Source organism: Balaenoptera physalus (assembly GCF_965194825.1).
Source record: "Balaenoptera physalus genome assembly, chromosome: 16".
NCBI lineage: Eukaryota > Metazoa > Chordata > Mammalia > Artiodactyla > Balaenopteridae > Balaenoptera > Balaenoptera physalus.
The window spans coordinates 44470196-44490010 of NC_138898.1; positions in this window are offsets into that span (position 1 = coordinate 44470196).

Sequence of the window (19815 nt, forward strand, 5' to 3'; positions counted from 1 at the left end):
AAAAACCCGCAAACAGAATCCAACAACACATTAAAAGGATCATACACCATGATCAAGTGGGATTTATCCCAGGGATGCAAGGATTCTTCAATATATACAAACCAATCAATGTGATACACCACATTAACAAATTGAAGAATAAAAGCCATATGATCATCTCAATAGATGCAGAAAAATCTTTTGACAAAATTCAATGCCCATTTATGAGAAAAACTCTCCAGAAAGTGGGCATAGAGGGAACCTACCTCAACATAATAAAGGCCATATATGACAAACCCACAGCAAACATCATTCTCAATCGTGAAAAACTGAAAGCATTTCCTCTAAGATCAGGAACGAGACAAGGATGTCCACTCTCACCACTATTATTCAACATAGTTTTGGAAGTCCTAGCTACGGCAATCAGAGAAGAAAGAGAAATAAAAGGAATACAAATTGGAAAAGAAGAAGTAAAACTGTCATTGTTTGCAGATGACATGATAGTATACATAGAGAATCCTAAAAATGCCACCAGAAAACTACTAGAGCTAAGCAATGAATTTGGTAAAGTTGTGGGATGCAAAATTAATGCACAGAAGTCTCTTGCATTCCTGTACACTAATGATGAAAAACCTGAAAGAGAAATTAAGGAAACATTCCCATTTACCATTGCAACAAAAAGAATAAAATACCTAGGAATAAACCTACCTAGGGAGACAAAAGACCTGTATGCAGAAAACTATAAGACACTGATGAAAGAAATTAAAGATGACACCAACAGATGGATAGATATACCATGTTCTTGGATTGGAAGAATCAATATTGTGAAAATGACTATACTACCCAAAGCAATCTACAGATTCAATGCAATCCCTATCAAATTACCAATGGCATTTTTAATGAAACTAGAACAAAAAATCTTAAAATTTGTATGGAGACACAAAAGACCCCAAATAGCCAAAGCAGTCTTGAGGGAAAATAACGGAGCTGGAGGAATCAGACTCCCTGACTTCAGACTATACTACAAAGCTACAGTAATCAAGACAATATGGTACTGGCACAAAAACAGAAACATAGATCAATGGAACAAGATAGAAAGCCCAGAGATTAACCCACGCACCTATGGTCAACTAATCTATGACAAAGGAGGCAAGGATATACAATGGAGAAAAGACAGCCTCTTCAATAAGTGGTGCTGGGAAAACTGGACAGCTACATGTAAAAGAATGAAATTAGAACACTCCCTAACACCATACACAAAAATGAACTCAAAATGGATTCAAGACCTAAATGTAAGACCAGACACTATAAAACTCTTAGAGGAAGACATAGGAAGAACACCCTTTGACATAAATCACAGCAAGATCTTTTTTGATCCACCTCCTAGAGTAATAGAAATAAAAACAAAAATAAACAAATGGGACCTAATGCAATTAAAAGCTTTTGCACAGCAAAGGAAACCATAAACAAGACGAAAAGACAACCCTCAAAATGGGAGAAAATATTTGCAAACGAATCAACAGACAAAGGATTAATCTCCAAAATATATAAAGAGCTCATGGGCTTCTCTGGTGGCGCAGTGGTTGAGAATCTGCCTGTCAATGCAGGGGACACGGGTTCGAGCCCTGGTCTGGGAAGATCCTACATGCCGCGGAGCGACTGGGCCCGTGAGCCACAACTACTGAGCCTGTGCGTCTGGAGCCTGTGCTCTGCAACAAGAGAGGCCGCGATACTGAGAGGCCCGCATACCGCGATGAAGAGTGGCCCCCGCTTGCCACAACTAGAGAAAGCCCTAGCACAGAAACGAAGACCCAACATAGCAATCAATCAATCAAATAAATAAATCTTAAAAAAAAAAAGAGCTCATGCAGCTCAATATTAAAAAACAAATAACCCAATCCAAAAATGGGCAGAAGACCTAAATAGACATTTCTCCAAAGAAGACATACAGATGGCCAAGAAGCACATGAAAAGCTGCTCAACATCACTAATTATTAGAGAAATGCAAATCAAAACTACAATGAGGTATCACCACACACCAGTTAGAATGGTCATCATCAGAAAATCTACAAACAACAAATGCTGGTGAGGGTGTGGAGAAAAGGGAACCCTCTTGCACTGTTGATGGGAATGTAAATTGATACAGCCACTATGGAGAACAGTATGGAGATTCCTTAGAAAACTAAAAATAGAATTACCATACGACCCAGCAATCCCACTACTGGGCATATACCCAGAGAAAACCATAATTCCAAAAGACACATGCACCCCAGTGTTCACTGCAGCACTATTTACAATAGCCAAGTCATGGAAGCAGCCTAAATGCCCATCAACAGATGAATGGATAAAGAAGTTGTGGTACATATATACAATGGAATATTACTCAGCCATAAAAAGGAATGAAATTGGGTCATTTGTTGAGACGTGGATGGATCTAGAGACTGTCATACAGAGTGAAGTAAGTCAGAAAGAGAAAAACAAATATCGTATATTAACGCATATATGTGGAACCTAGAAAAATGGTACAGATGAACCGGTTTGCAGGGCAGAAATTGAGACACAGATGTAGAGAACAAACGTATGGACACCAAAGGGGGAAAGCTGCAGGGGGATGGGGGTGGGGGTGTGATGAATTGTGCAATTGGGATTGACATGTATACACTGATGTGTATAAAACTGATGACTAATAAGAACCTGCTGTATATATATAAAAAAAAAACAGAACAAAAACAGCCAAGACAATTTTGAAGAGGAAGAAGATGTGGTAGTGATAAGGTGTGGAGACTTATTTATGCAATAACAAGATTTTAAAATAAAACTAGTGTAACGTTGGCATGGGAGTGGGCAAGTACTATATGTCAATGTAACAGTTCAGAGTGCTCAAGAAATGACCCACATATAAAGAGAACTTGGTATTATTATAAATTGGCATTATATTGATTAATCAGTATATTGTGCTAGATAATTTTGTATGAAAAAAATCAACTTAATTCTATATCTAGGACTCTTCTTGGAGTTTCAGACTCATAGTCATTGTATCCCAAACTGAACTGATTGTAACTTGTCAAACTATTCCTTTTGTATTCTGTGTATCACTAGCAAAGAAATTTGAGAGACAGTAAAAAAATTTTAAAACTTAAAAAATAAAATTAATTCCTGATGAGCTGGATGAAGTCTTCAGGTTTTCCATTAGAGTTTTGTAATTTCTTACCCAGTTCAGCAGTATGATCTAAAAGTTATCAGAAACTTATATTTATCAAAAATCCTTTTTATGAATTTTCTTGCAGTTCATTTTATAAAATTAGAGTAAAACAATGATTGTCTATAAACAACAAGACTTAAAATGACATGGTTAATGATATGATTACAATGCAATTGACAAGAAACTTGGATATTTCTGTGACATATAACAACATTTTTAAGATAATAACTAGAATTATGACTGATAACATTATACCAGGGCATATCAGATTTTTAGGAATTTCATATACGTTTTGGGATATCTATACTAATGAGATTTATGCATAAAATATAACCTAAGGTTCATCTCTAATTACTTGACAATGTTTCTCAAGTAATTTAACTTACCATAAGCCCAATTAGTTTGATATTCTTCTCTGAGATGCCTTAGGGGCCCTCTGAAGCATTTTAAAGGTAGCTGGAGGTCGAAAGAACGTTAATTAAAACTTGATAGGAAGTTTGTCAAAAATATCAAAAAGTTTTAAAACACTTGGTCAAATAGGACCACAGTTTGTTCACTTAACCAAAGTGACAAAAGATTTCAAAAGTAAATACAGATCACTTAAAGGCACAGAAGCTCACACAATCTGCTACCAAAGCAGCACTTCAAGAAAACTTTGTTTTCTTAACAGAGAGAGAAAGTGAAACTCCAGTCTTGTACCAGCTTAACTCCAGTCTTGTACCAGCTTACTTTTAACAAGAAAATCCATCCATCTACCTAATTAAATTCAGTCTAAATTCAGCCAATCCTGACCATGAACAAAACTCTATTCTCAGGGTTCCTTTTCCACCCCTTTCTGTATGCATATTATTTTGCCCCTTAATTTTCCCCACATCTAGAAACAACCAGCTCTAGGACAAAATTACTTTCTTTTCCCTTAACAAAATGCAATTCCATCTTTCATACCTTCTTTTGTTCACAACACACATCTTACTTTCCTACTGAAATGGTTCCTTTATTATTTCTATTAGCTTTAATTACATGTTAAACTCCTCAACTCTTAAAAACCTTAATTTCTAGTGAAAACTAAGAAGTAAGCGATTATGAACTGTCTTCTCACATTAGCACTCTATAGTTTGGCAAACATAAATACTAATAATAATTTCTAAAAACATGTGCTCTCTTATAAAAATATCTCATTGTGGCACCAAACATTTGTTAATATTTCTAAACACCTTTAGTTACTCTCTAAAGGGAAGCCAAGGTTCAGTAATTGTTTCAGTATCTTATTTTATTTGGGAATGACCTAGCTATTCAACAAACTTTCATCATTTAACTGAATTTAGCACAATTCTAAAGTTTCAAGTTATCAGATATTTGGAGAGATTATTTTCAAGTAGACATTCCTAAAACATAATTATTTCTAAAGGGTTCACCCAAAAACTCTTATTTAATCTACTTATAAGAATTTCATCATACCAAGTTAATTTTTTGTTGTTTTTGACAAACTCTGTAACAGAAATAACATGTATTGACCTTCAGTAAACCTAGGTACAATAAACCAGCAAGCTTAAGCTAACTTTAATACCATATAATATTGAATACTTTCTAGATCATGTGAACCCGAAATTCATTCTGGACAGTTTCTTTCATATTTAGAAATATTTAGTTTGTAAGTACTTACTTTTAAGTCAATTAAATAGAGCTCTTTTATAAGTTTAATTTTGATATTTTCCAGAGGTAGACACATCTCATATGTATAACATGTACACATATAAACAGACAAAACTGGAGATGTCATAGCCTCATTTTAAAAACTTAGTTACGAATTAAATAGTACAATATAAGCTTACTACTTTATAAAGAACAACTGGAATAAATTAAAGTTGCTTGCTCAGATGATTAAGGCTTTACTATTTATGGAAAAGGCTTTAAGATTTGTATTTATTCTTGATAAACCCTTAAGGAGGCTATGAATTAGATTTTGGCTGAGAGAGCCTTCCCAGCAGTTTTGAAACTGAGCAGGACTCGTGGGGCCCTCCTGGGTACAAATCCTTTCCATGTCCCCCATTTCTTGTTTGTAGGAAATAAGCTTCATTCAGCCTCCCTTGACCCTTCCCTTTGTTCCAAAGGGCAGATTCAAACAGCTGCTCATCAGGGAAGTGAGGCAATGCAGAAACAAAGAAGGGGCAGTCAAGAAACAATAGTGCAGAGATTAAAGCAGGATCCTGGTTCCTCCTTCAAAGGATATACATAACAATGCCTTTGAGTTTCTTCTGCAGGAACTAAGGCCCTCACCCAGGTGGAGGATGGTAATGTCAGGCTGAGCACAAGATTCCTGGAGCACCACCGTAATACCTCACCACCAACCAGTTGGAAGAAAGTCACACACCCTGTAGCCCTCACCCCACATTTTGCTTATTTATTTAAAAACTTCTCCCCAAAAACCATCAGGGAGTTCAGGATTTGGGGGCATGAGCCACCCATTTTCCTTGCTTGGCCCTGCAATAAACCTCTCTCTGCTTCAAACTCTGATGTTTTGGTTTGTTTGGCCTCACTGTGTGCCAGGTGCACAAACTTGCATTCAGTAACAGTTGGAGTTTAAAAGGGCCACTTTTGCCCTTTTTTTGCCTTTGGTTTCCAGTTCTACTTGGTTGAGCTGATTAGGTTCAGTCTCAGGTCATTGTGGGCTGTATTTACATTTCTGATTTGTAGAGATTTAATACAAGGCAAAGACAGACAGTTGCTTTTAATTCCCCAAAGAACTGGTCACCTAAATGATATTTAAAAATTGATTTGCCCAGCTATAGTTTATTTAATTTGCTTATCATCAGTGAGAATATTGCCAACTGAACTGAAATTTAAGAGTTCTAGGACTTTAGGGTTTAATTTATCATGCCTTTAAAAACTTGCATAAGACCTTCAACAAGGCCCTCTTTCTGAGTGTACAAGTTAAAACCTAGAGCAAAATCACTAATTTTATTATTATTAGCCCTTGAATATTAGTTCCCAGTTTTTACTTTATAAAGTTCAGGTAGCCTTATTGGTTTCCTTTAGTATGTTTAATTAATATTTCCTGAGAGGCAGATCTATATGCCCTGTCTTGTAATACCAAGCAGGGGAAGCATTCCCCAGTGAAACATGTCTATCCCACAATATAATTAAGCAAAAGTTCACAAGCTGGTTTTTCTTGTTTGTTTTAAACCAACCATTAGATATATTTTCCACCCTTTAATTTCCTTCTTTTTTAATAAGTACCAATAAAACGGCTGTTTATAATGAGAGCACTCTAAAAATTTACCAATTCAGAAGTCTAATTTAAAGGAACCATCATCTGGCCATTAATGAGATATATCGTAATAGTGACTCAAACCAATAAGATACAAGAGGCTTCCCCAGAAGAGATGCAAAAGATGCCACCTAAACAAGATCCAGAAAGTTTACTCCTCAAAGTAGTTTAAGAAAGTAAAGGCCTTCGTTGTACAGGCTAACGCACCAAAGGTTTAGATGGCAAAAAGCCCCTGAGAGTTCCCACAGCCAGAAAAAAAAAAGACTGCTCAGGACCCCAGTCTATTCAATTGGATGACAAATGTATACCATATGTGTACCTTTTGGTTGTTAAAGACACACACACACACACACACACACATGCCTAAAGAAGATCAGGTAGAACATTTACATTTCAAAGACAGAAGAAGAGAAATGCAAGTTACCCCTAGAAGGGCTTTTGTTTCTTTAAGGTCAGAATTCTGAAAAGATGTTTTTTTTTTTATCAAGCAGGCTTTTTATTTTTTTTTAACTTAACTGAATATGCAATAAAAGAGCCCCATTCTTAGTCATTATCAGAGCATGATATTCCCAGGTAAGTCGGTCAGTTTTGTAGGTATATAAACCTGGCTAGGGTATTTATTAGTTGGAGGCTCGCAATCTGTTGTTCATTTTGCTTTTTGTTTTGAAAGCTTTATTCCCCATTCAGAGGTTGGTTTGTCGAAATAAAATCACTAGTGATGATCGTGTGGTGGGCAATGTGCCGCTCGTGAGCTTAACTCCTCTAGGTTTTGCCCCAGAGCTGTTTCAGCTCCTCTTGCATGTCTTAGGTTTTCCCTCTAGTGGTATAAGACCACCAGAGTGCTCACATCATGGAATGGCCAGTTCTTATTCGCGTCCCCAGCAGAGCAAGCTTTAATTAAGATGAGTGGGTTTCCCAATGGGCATGGCTACACAGCATGAGGTCATTATCTTTTGTATCCTGTATCCTGTTCTTTCTCATCCTGAGCCTCCTCAGGGCTCACCATCAGGGTGGCAGTGTAGGCAGGCAACATTTTTAATTCACACCTCCCTTCATCTTCCCTGCATCTTCTCAGTAGGCCGCTGCACCCTCCCAGAAGGCCATGTTGCACCAGCATCGTGGCAGACACATTGCTCAAGCCCCAGCATTGTGGCAGACTAAAGTTTGAGAACATGTGAAAGCAGGCAGCTGTCTTCCTACCACAGTTTTAAACATCATTTAAGGGGCTTCCCTGGTGGCGCAGTGGTTGAGAGTCTGCCTGCCAGTGCAGGGGACGCGGGTTCGAGCCCTGGTCTGGGAGGACCCCACATGCCGCGGAGCAGCTAGGCCTGTGAGCCACAATTACTGAGCCTGCGCGTCTGGAGCCTGTGCTCCGCAACAAGAGAGGCCGCGACGGTGAGAGGCCCGCGCACCGCGATGAAGAGTGGCCCCCACTTGCCGCAACTAGAGAAAGCCCTCGCACAGAAACGAAGACCCAACACAGCCATAAATAAATAAATAAATAAATAAAATTAAACATCATTTAAAACTAAATATAATAGCATTTGTGCAATACATGTATAGCACAGGACAGCTAAAAAATATAAACTCATACAAACATGGTCTTATAAAACATTTCTTTTTTTTTAACCTTGTTTATGTATTTAAAATTATCCTGTTAAGCTGCAGAAATGATACAGTAGAGAAGTTTACATTAAGAAGTAATTAACTGAGACTAAACCTGAACAATTTAAATGCAAGTTCTTCAGTATTGCCTTACCTTTTGCCCTTTTGCTGCCAACAAACTATAGACTTATCGTCTAGATTTTTTTCTTACAGACACTATTATTTTTCTGTGTGATCAATATCTAGATGCAACACCAAAATAAATGTTTTCCTTGGTCAATGTCAAAATATTTTCCTTGACTATAAACATGAATCTATCTACATACCTTTACCCAAATGAATAAGTTGTCAAAACTTAAAGTTCAAAATTAGTTTAACTTTGTTGCAAAACCATGTATCATGGCTCCTCCCTTACCTCTTTGCTGCAGTCCCTCAACTCCAGGAAGGAAAAGTGACTTGCACAGGGTCACTTAGCTGATCAATGGAAGTTCAAATACTTCCAGGACAAAATTCTTTGATGATACCATACTGCTCCCTAAACAATAGTGTGTTTCTGACCACAGTTGTCATAACCAACAGTATGACCTAAGGAATGTCATCAGTTCCCATAGCAATATTTACACAGCTGGGTCTGTAGACGTTATTGGTAGTTCAACAGGAAGAAAGAAGCTTTCGATCTATGCATCATACCTCCAGGGAAATTAAAGAAATACCATGATATGGAAATAGAATTAGAGTTCAAAGACATAATACAAGAATGTTTAGTGTTGTGTAATTTATAATCGTAAAAAATCAGGGCTATCATAAATGACAACAGGAGAACAGTTCAATGAATCAATAGAACACTGTGCAAATGTAAAAATAATTTAACAAGTATTTGAGGGCATGTAAAGATGGTTATAGAATCTGAACTTTTGATTCTAGAGAAACATGGCTGGCCAAGTGTGGCTTCCAGGTTGGGCTTTAAGAAGCCTTGTAACTTCCATTTTTGTACTCTTGGAATCCAGCCACCCTGTAAGGAGTTCAAGCTGTGCTATAGAATGAGGAAGGCCACATGGAGAGAGATTCTGGAAAGTGAGAGGGCATTTTGGATGTTCTGGCCCCAGTGGATGACACCTGGAGCAGATGATAAATCATGAGTTTTGGGGCCACTATGTTTTGGAGTGGCTTGTTTTGTAGCAATAGGTGACTGAAAAGGTGGGAAAAAATGCAGAACCCCTCTCAATGCAAATGCTTAGAAATGAGAGATAAACTATAACAAAAATATTTTAAAATATATAGCTCAGCTGACATGAAAGCTAAGGTGTCAGAAGTGAAGAGGAATTTGAACACCAAAGCAATAATCTGGTGAGCTGAAGATCCAGCAGTCCCAAGGGCTGCAGTTTGGTTGTTGGTGCAGAGATAGGCTCTAAGGCTAGAGACTTGGGTTTTAATGCCCACCTGGGACCTTGGGTCAATCAAGGTAAGGAGCTGAAATTGATAGCTCTACATAAATAAGTCATAACCCAGCTCAAGAAATTAACAAGGAGACTTGAGTCTGCCCAGGGTGCTGCATGGGGAAAGAAAAAGGCTCCCATACTAAGTAGAAAACATATATGCACCATGCGTTTGAAACACAAATTTATGCCATCCAAAGTCATACGTTAATATACAAACTGAGAAATTAATTTAGTATTAGATTATAGACCAGTGTTATCCCTGGGAGAGTTAGCAAATGGAAATGTAAAACTATCCCTTGGAATTCCTACAGAAGAATTAAATTTCTGAAGGTGAGGTTACAATTTTAAGACTTACAAAACACAAAAGGAAATGATCCATCATGAATGAGAGTTGGCGGGTAAAATTACAGGATGATTAGCACTATGAGAACTTGAGAGTAGAAAATTTTGAAGATTTTAATAAAATATATACATTTAGGGCTTCCCTGGTGGCGCAGCGGTTGAGAATCTGCCTGCCAATGCAGGGGACAGGGGTTTGAGCCCTGGTCTGGGAAGATCCCACATGCCGCGGAGCGGCTGGACCCGTGAGCCACAATTGCTGAGCCTGCGCGTCTGGAGCCTGTGCTCCGCAACAAGAGAGGCCGTGATAGTGAGAGGCCCGCGCACTGCGATTAAGAGTGGTCCCCATTTGGCGCAACTAGAGAAAGCCCTCGCACAGAAACGAAGATCCAACACAGCCATAAATAAATAAATAAAAATTTTTTTAAAAATGTATATATATATATATATATATATATATATATATACATTTAAATGAGAGCAAAACATAAAAAGTAGATATAAAACTGTAAGAAAAAAGCAAACTATGAAAAATTAACAACAATTTGGAAGAAGCAAGTAAATATATAGTAATATAAATGACACGTGAGGAGACATAAGGGATAGAAGGAGAATAACCAAGACATTTTGTATTCAACAAGAGCTCTAAAAGGAGCTGATTGATAGTATTTGAAAGATACTGGCAAGGATTTATCAGAATTGATGAAAGTAATAAATTTTAAGTTAAAAGAAGAATAATAAGTTACAAGAAGGACATATTTAAAATAAATTCACACTTATGCACTACAGAACACCAATGAGAAAAAAAATTAAAACAGTTAGAGGGAAAGGAGAGTTAACCATAAATAAATAGGTATTGCACAGACAACAAGCTTCCCAAGATCGAGAATTTAGGTCAGAAGATAATGGAATAATTCTGAGTCTTCAAAACATGGATTAAAATAATTGTCAATATAGAGTTCTTCACTAGTTTCACTATCATTTAAGAAAATATCTGCCATTTTCAGGAAAAAAGAAAAACTTGCTACTCACATACCTTTTCTCTAAAAGCTACTAAAGGAGGCACAACAGTAAGAAGAAAATTGAGCCCAGAGGAAAGAGTAGTGTGCAGGAAACAACTGCAAGCCAAGAAAAATGGCAAACACAAAGGAACATCAAAATATATATTGACTATAAATTTATAACAATAATAATTGACGAATGGTTAAAAACAGAGTAAAACAAAATTACTATTTATGTACATTTTATAATACACAAGATGACACTACATACTTCCCACTGTGTCTGTATTTGTAAATATATATGTGTGTAAAAGTGTAAAAACATGCATGTTGTTGATTCACACTAATATCAGGATTCAGTAATCTCTGGGAAGGAAGAGAGATAGTTTTAATTTATCTGTAAATACTTTAATTTACCCATAATGTATTATTTTTTTAAAGTAAAATAAAGATCACAAGGAAATTTGAAAAATATTAACACATTAAATCTGGATAGTGAACATGTTCTAGATATGTCTTAAGGTTGTCTGTAATGTTCTTCCTGTTTACAATTTTAATTGTTAAAATTAAAATGTATGATTGTGTATATACATATGAAAGATATGGAAAAATAATATAAGGAAATGCTCCATAATATTAACTACAGAAGTTATTGTCAATAGAGGCATTATGCAGGATCCTTGCTTGTCTACTTTTGGATATTTTAAATATTATCTACAATGAGCATGATATTGCTTTTCTATACACACACACACCTCAAAGGATTTTTTTTAAAGATTCATAGGACACTAGAATAGAAAGTTAGCTCAGAGATCATCTCCAATTCTTCCTTGAAGAGATGTAATTTATGGCGATAGAAATCAGATCAGTTGTAGGGTTAATAATTGAAAAGGGAACTTTCTGGGCCAATGGGAATGATGTGGGTTAAATGCATTTTTCAAAACTGTTTGAAGTATACTTAAGATCTATGCATTTCCCTATAGGTTCTTCTAAGGCAGGGTATCTTCTTAGAGTTCTTTCACAAGTGGAGAACACGGCAGATGCCTACTTAATAAGATCTCAAAGTGGTGGGATGACCATCAATGACTTTTGCAAATCAGCGTCATGTAAATTATTATTGTTTCTATGATGAGCCCTGGAAACTGGAGCACATGAAAGGGCTGAGAAGGGAGGACACATTGGTTCAAGATTAGGTTTCTCAAGGAATACCTTGAAGAGTTGAGTTAATCACCCCCATCAGGCAAGCAAGTTGTCAATGTCGCGTACATTTATTAGCAGTGATTTATATGCTCTTTAAAGATACCCCGTGCCTGCAATTACAGCTCAGATATCCAAAGCTCTTGGATAGTCAAAGAAGATCTTTCTAGGCACATTTGAAGGGTGAGAAGCATTTAAATGGCTGTATGAAAAAGATATTCCTTGCTCAACCTATGAAGATATCTTATCTTTAATCTAACAAATGGTTTCTCCTTATCTTCGGCAGGGGCACAAGATGAAGCAAAGGAACAAAGAAATGGAAGTAAATGACAGTCCTCAGCATTGCAGGCCTTCTGGCCCCGGGGGGTGGAAAAAGACACCTGCGCACCCTGTGGGGGAGGGTGGGGGGAGGCGAGTCCCATGGAAGGATAGGGAATCCTTTGCTCTAATTTCTCCAGCCGCATTTTGTTCTGTTTACCGGCAGAAAGAGAAAGAAAAAAAGGAAAAAAAAAAAGTTTTATTTGGTGGGGGGACCCACGTGAATGCATCTTTCAGGCGCTATCCCTGTCATTTCTGTCTTTTCTCTCACGACTCTGCCCCAGGGTCCCAGTGGCACGTGTGACATACATGTGTATCCTGGCTCCTGTCTACTTTCTCGGTTATTTCACAAAGCTGGTTGATACAGTGGTTTCTTCCAAGAAAGAGAAGGAAGGTGACTGTTTGGTAAGCTGCGGGCTGCATTTCAGGAACCATCAAACCCTGTATTAGTAGAATCCATGGATGAAGGAAGCAGGATAGAAAATAGGCAAAACCATCAGAAATCACTTGGGAAAAGGTCAGGACGATGAGTTAAAAATGGTGTTTTATTCAGGGATTCCCAAGGTACAGTGTTGTTCCGTGTGGTTGTCAGGAGGATTGTGGAAGTAGAGTTTAACCCGGAGCAGAGCGTGGAGGCATCACAAGGAATGTGGGCCCTGGCTGCTGTCGGGTCTTCCTTGGTAGCAGGACGGCAGGTGAGTTCTTCTCTGACACCGACTTTCAGCAGAGCTCACCTGGTTCAGGAGGGCTTCACATGGAGCCCCCCTGGGAGATGTAACTCATGACACAATTGTAAGGGGTGGAGCTTTTCTAGGCATTTTAGTTAAGAGACAGTGGGCTGCTGCATTTAGGATCCAAGCATCCGCCTATGAATATGAAAAGTTCCACTTGAAATCTCTCTCTATATATATGCTTCTCATAAAAGAACATCTTGTCTTTACCCAGGGACTGATGACCCACAGAGCAGATTCTCATCTGAAGTTAGAGGCAATTAGAGGTCTTGCTTGTAGTTCTGGCTTCCTGGTTTGCTTTTACATGGTGTGTTTTTGTTCATGCTGAGTCCAAGATTAATTTGATGGCTAGTCCCCTCTCCCAGCACACACTGAAGGGAAGCAGCAGTACTAATAAGCCAAGATGTCAGTGATACAGTGGGCGTGAGGGGTGAAGGGCCCAGGAGGAAGTCAGAAGTTGTCACAAATGTCTATCCCAGGGCCAACATGGACAGAAGCCTCGGGACACAAGACACCTGATTCCCACAGCCTCCCTGGCTCTAAGACCAGTCTGTTTGTTTCTGGGGCAACTCACATTATTTCTTCCATATCTTCTTAAATCCACCTTCCTTATAAGAGCTTTAGAATTGTAAGTAAGTTAGCTGTATTTTTTTGCTTCGTAGAGGGAGAAAAGTAATGGGTCAGATCGAGCGTTTCTACAATAAACGGGTGTTCTGCTTTCCAAATATTCCATGGAGTTCTTCAGTTTTGCTCTTTCCTCTAAAGAAAATTCATCTTCTTATCTTCCTATGAATTTTGTTTTGGCCTTTCTGAATTTGTTGCCTCTCTGGATGGCTTATTTGGTCTATTGGAGTAATTAACAAGTTGTATTTCTACCTATGTAATATGTTTTAACACCCTCAGTTTTTTAAGCTGCTCATCAACCTAGCAGCAACAATATTTAAGTAAGTGACCTCATGATCTCAGAACATGGTCATTTCCCCTTCTGCCATTATTCCACGGTTTGATACAGAAACTGATATGTCCTCTACTGCCATTAGACATCGCTTTGTAGAAAAGCAAGGAAAAGCCTCGTTTTAAATAATCCAAGAAATGATGCCACGGGAATGCTGACAGTTTCTATATTTCATGTCATCTTTATAACTTAACTGAAAGTCGCCATCATTCTTGTGAAGTACTTGACAAGCACAATCTTCTGGGAGAACATTTTCCTATGACTCCTAAGCGTTAGTGCTACTCGTGCTCAGTAATGAGTTAAGTTGAAAACAACATGAGGAGGCAGGAAGGATGGAGATTTTCTTTAATGGACAAAGATGAAAGAGACCTAATGTCTCTGGTAGGAACAGTTGGGATCAGAATTACTTCAGTCCTGGTTGTTGCCTTTGACATCAATGATAGCCATTGATTCATTTTCAATGCGGGTGGGGTAGGAATGAGAGGAGGGAGGGCTCTGCCTGAAAACTATAGAAAAAGAAAGTCATCAGCTCTGTATCCAGGAAACTGAGTGAGGAGTAAGTATGATCAGCCCCACTCTTGAATTTGTTTACACTTGACTTTACGATTAGATTGTGTTTTCATTTTTGCCTCATTTTGCTTTTGGGTTGCTATTTGGCGGTAAGATTTTATGCTTTAGGACAAATAATGAAGTGAATTTCCATTTCAATAGTAAAATATTAAAAATCTAGTTCTTGGCCAGATTGAAGACACCCACAACACAGGAAACCTTTATTTCACTGATGCTGTCATTGCACAGACTGTACAATGGAAAGTTTGAAAGGCTGATTGAATTCTCCAGAACATGAGTTCTGGATGTCAGTTTCCAACCACAATCCAGCCAGGCTAGGTGGTATGAGGGTTTACAGGAGGGAGAGTGGGATCAAGGTAGGCTTTCCACATAATAGATCTAATTAAAAAGGTACTTGCTGTAGGAGAGACAAAGGGTGTGTCCTCTAGCTGGTAACTATTCAGACGATGGACAAGCCCTCTTTCATAAAACTTACAAAGGCGGTGTCCAAAACACAGTCTATGATACTGGGTCACCTATTAGTCATCACAGCTAATTGTACATCTTTCTATGAAACACTGAAAAGCCTCTTTGTGAATTAATACAGTTCTGCTTGATGCAGTTGATTTGAAATGACATGTCTCTGTATGTGGTGCATGTTGGCTTTGCTTTGACAAATAACAAAGTTAGCAGAATATGTTCAATATATTTTCTTGGGGAACAGGGTTTTTATCATACGATTCATTAAGGATTTGCCTTACCCTGACATTTGTGATATAAAGGAAAATCAGAAAAAAAGTAATTTTCTTGACCAAGATATGTTTTTACTTAATGCAAATAAATGTAGTCTGTTGCTTGCAAGGAAAAAAAAATGTCTTCTGAGATCTGGTATAAACTGCTAAATAGAATAATATGTGCCTCTTTTGTTAAACCAGCATTTAAATACTGGACTGCTTCTAAATATGTTTGTTTCTTTTCATGTGTGCCATACACTAAAAAACTTAAACAACTGTTGCCTTCATACTATATTTGTTAGAGCAGAATATGAATAAAATTTGTTTGAGAAGATAAGGTGGAATTATCTGTATTTTGTGACGTTTGTTCCTTAGCCATGAGCAGTTAATGACTCAAAAATGTTCATTTAACAGTAGATATCTCGTTGCAAATACGTGTATTTAAAATTGCCCCTGCAAGTCAACTGTAACTTACCAATAGTCTTCCCCTGCTAAGACTGGCCAATGTTGTGGCCATGTTTTTCAAAATCAAACTACACAGCAGTTTGAACAGACACAAATCCCAATGTGAAATTTTTCTCTGAATACTATATAGCTAATTACCCTAGCAACAGCCTCTGAGGTGCAAGATATAAATTGTTGAGATGAAGCCCATGGTTCCATGAACATTGGCCCATCCTTTGGAACCCATCATCCATAACTGGAGTTCTTTTTGAGCATCTTTTATGAGCATAGTCACCGTGCTGGCTATGTGACCAGCGCAGACACAATCCTCCTCAGCCTACTGTTGACGGAATTATGATTGAGTTACAAAATTGTTAAGAGTTTGGCAATGGATCCACAAAAACCGCTATGGGAAAAACTCAATGTTCTTTTGAAAATGGAAATCTGTATTCCATCAAATTTAATTCCCTCCATCTCCTACAGAAGAAGTGCTATCGGGTGTATTGCTCTAAAAGGCAAGAAAGAAAGTCAATCCCTTTATCCAACAAAGCCAGGAACTTAATAGTTAAAGGGGTATAAGGTTCTTTAAACTGCTGTACCAAAGGAACATTTTTCCAATAATAAACAAGTTTGATGAGAAAAAAATTGTACGCAGGACAGTCTTATCTCGCAATGGGCAACCTCAACACAAATGCTTCAAGGTGACAGTAAAGGTAATTTGACATGATTCTAGTATGGCCAGTTTCAGTTTTTAAATCTACATTCAATTTTTCATCTCTTTGCCTGTCACTCTTATGTTTCTCTCCCAACACTTCTGCCCCTTTGCCTTTAAAAGATGTCACTGAACATTGCTTAGCTTTGCTGGTGGTTCTCAGGACTAAAAGGGATAAAGATACTCATTTATATTTCCAGAACTCTGGCCCAGTGTGGGGCTTTGAGAAACAAAGTACCTCCATTTCTTGGTTTGGAAGATAGAAATACTAAAACATTCCTGAACTCTCTTACAAATTTAAACATGAATAAAGTGCCAAGATATTCTACTTTGCCATTTGGAAATGCACTTGGTAACTTATTACCACTGGATTCTGTTATTCAATACTGTAGGCAAATAGCCCTTTCTCCAGCTCAAGTCTCTACCAAATGAATAAACAATCCTTACAATTGGGTAGGAAATATGAAATCCTTTCTACTGCAGTAGATTTAAATTTTGCCCCTAAATTAAAGACCCATGAGGATAAGAAAAAACTGTTTTATAAAATTTAGAGAAATGGGCGATTTGACATGTGCACACAAAATACTGACACTCGGTGTAAATCTTTTTAAGTTATTGTTTCTCTGATAAGAACTAGAGTGAATCTGTGACTAAAGCAGAAAGGAGGTGTAGCTCTATTTCTTGGTTAAGATGCACAGAAGGATAGAGATTTAGAGGGGGATAATTATACCAACAGACACTTCCTTCCCTTGAGGGAGGAGAACACTTCTTTGCCCCACTGAAATTGGACTTTATTGCTTTGGCCAATGATGTGTGGGCAGAAATGGCATATGTCACTTCAGGCAGAAGCTTGAAGACTCGTGCTCCCTTTTTTCCCTCTACCATAATGCCCAGCCACTTCCCAGATAGGCTGCTCTGTCAGTCTAGAACCTGGAGTGAAGATGTGGAGTTGAGTTTCAGGCAAGCCCCACTGAGAAGGTGACATCAGTGAGAAGTAAACCTGTGTTTTGAGATCTGAGCACCATATGTTACACTAGTATAACCTAGCCTATTCTAATTGATATGTATGCCATCAAAGTATTTAAATAAAAAGTCCAAGAATTGACGTGATCTGCCTCTCCAGCCTCATCTTGTGTGACTTTCAAATTGGCTCATAAAAGTGCCAACACAATGACCTTCTGTCCATTCCTAGAACAGGCCAAATTCAAGGTCATCCTTGAGATCTCAACTGTAATGTCACATCCCAGAGATGCCTTCCCCAACTACCCTATTTCAAAGGAAATCCCCCCTTCCAACGTCCTTGCCTACCTAATGCCATATTTGCTACATCAGAACACATAGAATTCTTTGTAAATGTTTATTTACAGGGCAGAGAGAAACAGTCACATGTTAGAACTCAGGTGGGCAACATAATGTAATCCCCCCCCACCCCAGTAACTGAGCTTGCCTTATTTCCAAGCTTCTAACCAACTGGTTAGAGGCAATCGTGGGAAAAGAATATAATCTGCCAATTAAAGGTATCTCAGTCTTTTCCAGTTTAAAATGCTAATTTTAGCATTTTAAAAGACAGCCTCTTCAATAAGTGGTGCTGGGAAAACTGAACAGCTCCATGTAAAAGAATGAAATTAGAACACTACTTAACACCATGCACAAAAATAAACTCAAATTGGATTAAAGACTTAAATGTAAGACCAGACACTATAAAACTCTTAGAGGCAAACATAGGAAAAATACTCTTTGACATAAACACAGCAAGATCTTTTTTGACCCACCTCCTAGAGTAATGGAAATAAAACCAAAAATAGACAAATAGGACTTAATTAAACTTAAAAGCTTTTACACAAAGGAAACCATAAACAAGACAAAAAGACAACCCTCAGAATGGGAGAAAATATTTGCAAACGAAACAACAAAGGATTAATCTCCAAATTATACAAACAGCTCATGGAGCCCAATATCAAAAAAACAAACAATCCAATTAAAAAATGGGTGGAAGACCTAAATAGACATTTCACCAAGGAAGACATACAGATGGCCAAGAGGCACATGAAAAGATGCTCAACATCACTAATTATTAGAGAAATGAAAACCAAAACTACAATGAGGTTACTGTACAGAAGAGGTTAATTGTTGCAGAGTTAGCTATCATTAAATCACCTGAGTCACATCACTAGGAAGTGGAGGAGGCAGGATTTATACCCAATTAGTCACTCTCAGGAGGATGTGTACTCAATCACTACACCATGATGCTTTTTGTTAATATCTCAGTTTGTTTCTCTGCAAAATGGGTGTAATAAAATCCCTTCCTCTTTTATAAAGATAAATGACTCAGTAACTGTAGAGTATTTAGAAAAATGCCTGGCACATAGTAGGACTTTACAAATGTTTGTTAAATAAAATAAATGAAATAAAACCTGCCCAATTGCAGAGCTGGCAATTGGTGGGGCAGAATTCTCACCTACTTAGTGTAAATCCAGATCCCTCACTCTCCACCACTACAACATTCTGCCTCCTGATATTGCTTCTCATTAAAACTGCCTTGTGGGGCTTCCCTGGTGGCGCAGTGGTTGAGAGTCTGCCTGCCAATGCAGGGGACACGGGTTCAAGCCCTGGTCTGGGAAGATCCCACATGCCGCGGAGCAACTGAGCCCGTGTGCCACAGCTACTGAGCTTGCACGTCTGGAGCCTGTGCTCTGCAGCGAGAGGCTGCGGTGGTGGGAGGCCCGCGCACCGCGATGAAGAGTGGCCCCCGCTTGCCACAACTAGAGAAAGCCCTCGCACAGAAACGAAAACCCAACACAGCCAAAAAAATAAATAAAGTGAAATTCTTTTAAAAAAAAAAAAAAAAACTGCCTTGCACAGATATGTGACATTATAAATGATATCTGTGGATTCCTAGTACATAGAAAGAAGTTAATAAATAACAGCATTTATTATTGATCATCCCAGCATATCATATTTGAATTGAGAGAGGCATAGTTTTGATTACCTACAATAATAATATTAATTGACCCTTTACTGTGCACCAGGGACTCTAGTAAGACTCTTCACATGTATTAACTCATTTAATTCTCACTAACTACACTAAAAAAGTACTGACTGTCATAATAAACTAAGGAAGGCATAGAGAATTTAATGACCTTGCCCAAGTTGCCAAAGTCTGTGAGTTGGAGAAAAGAATATGCATACAGACTTGTTGGCTACAAATTCTGTATCCCCTTCATTGTACCACTATTTCACACTTGTGGAATTTATTCAGACAACACAATTTGGTAGAAAAACTACAAACCATGAATTTTAGATTTGGTTCTGCTATTAAATAACTTTGTAATTTTAAACATG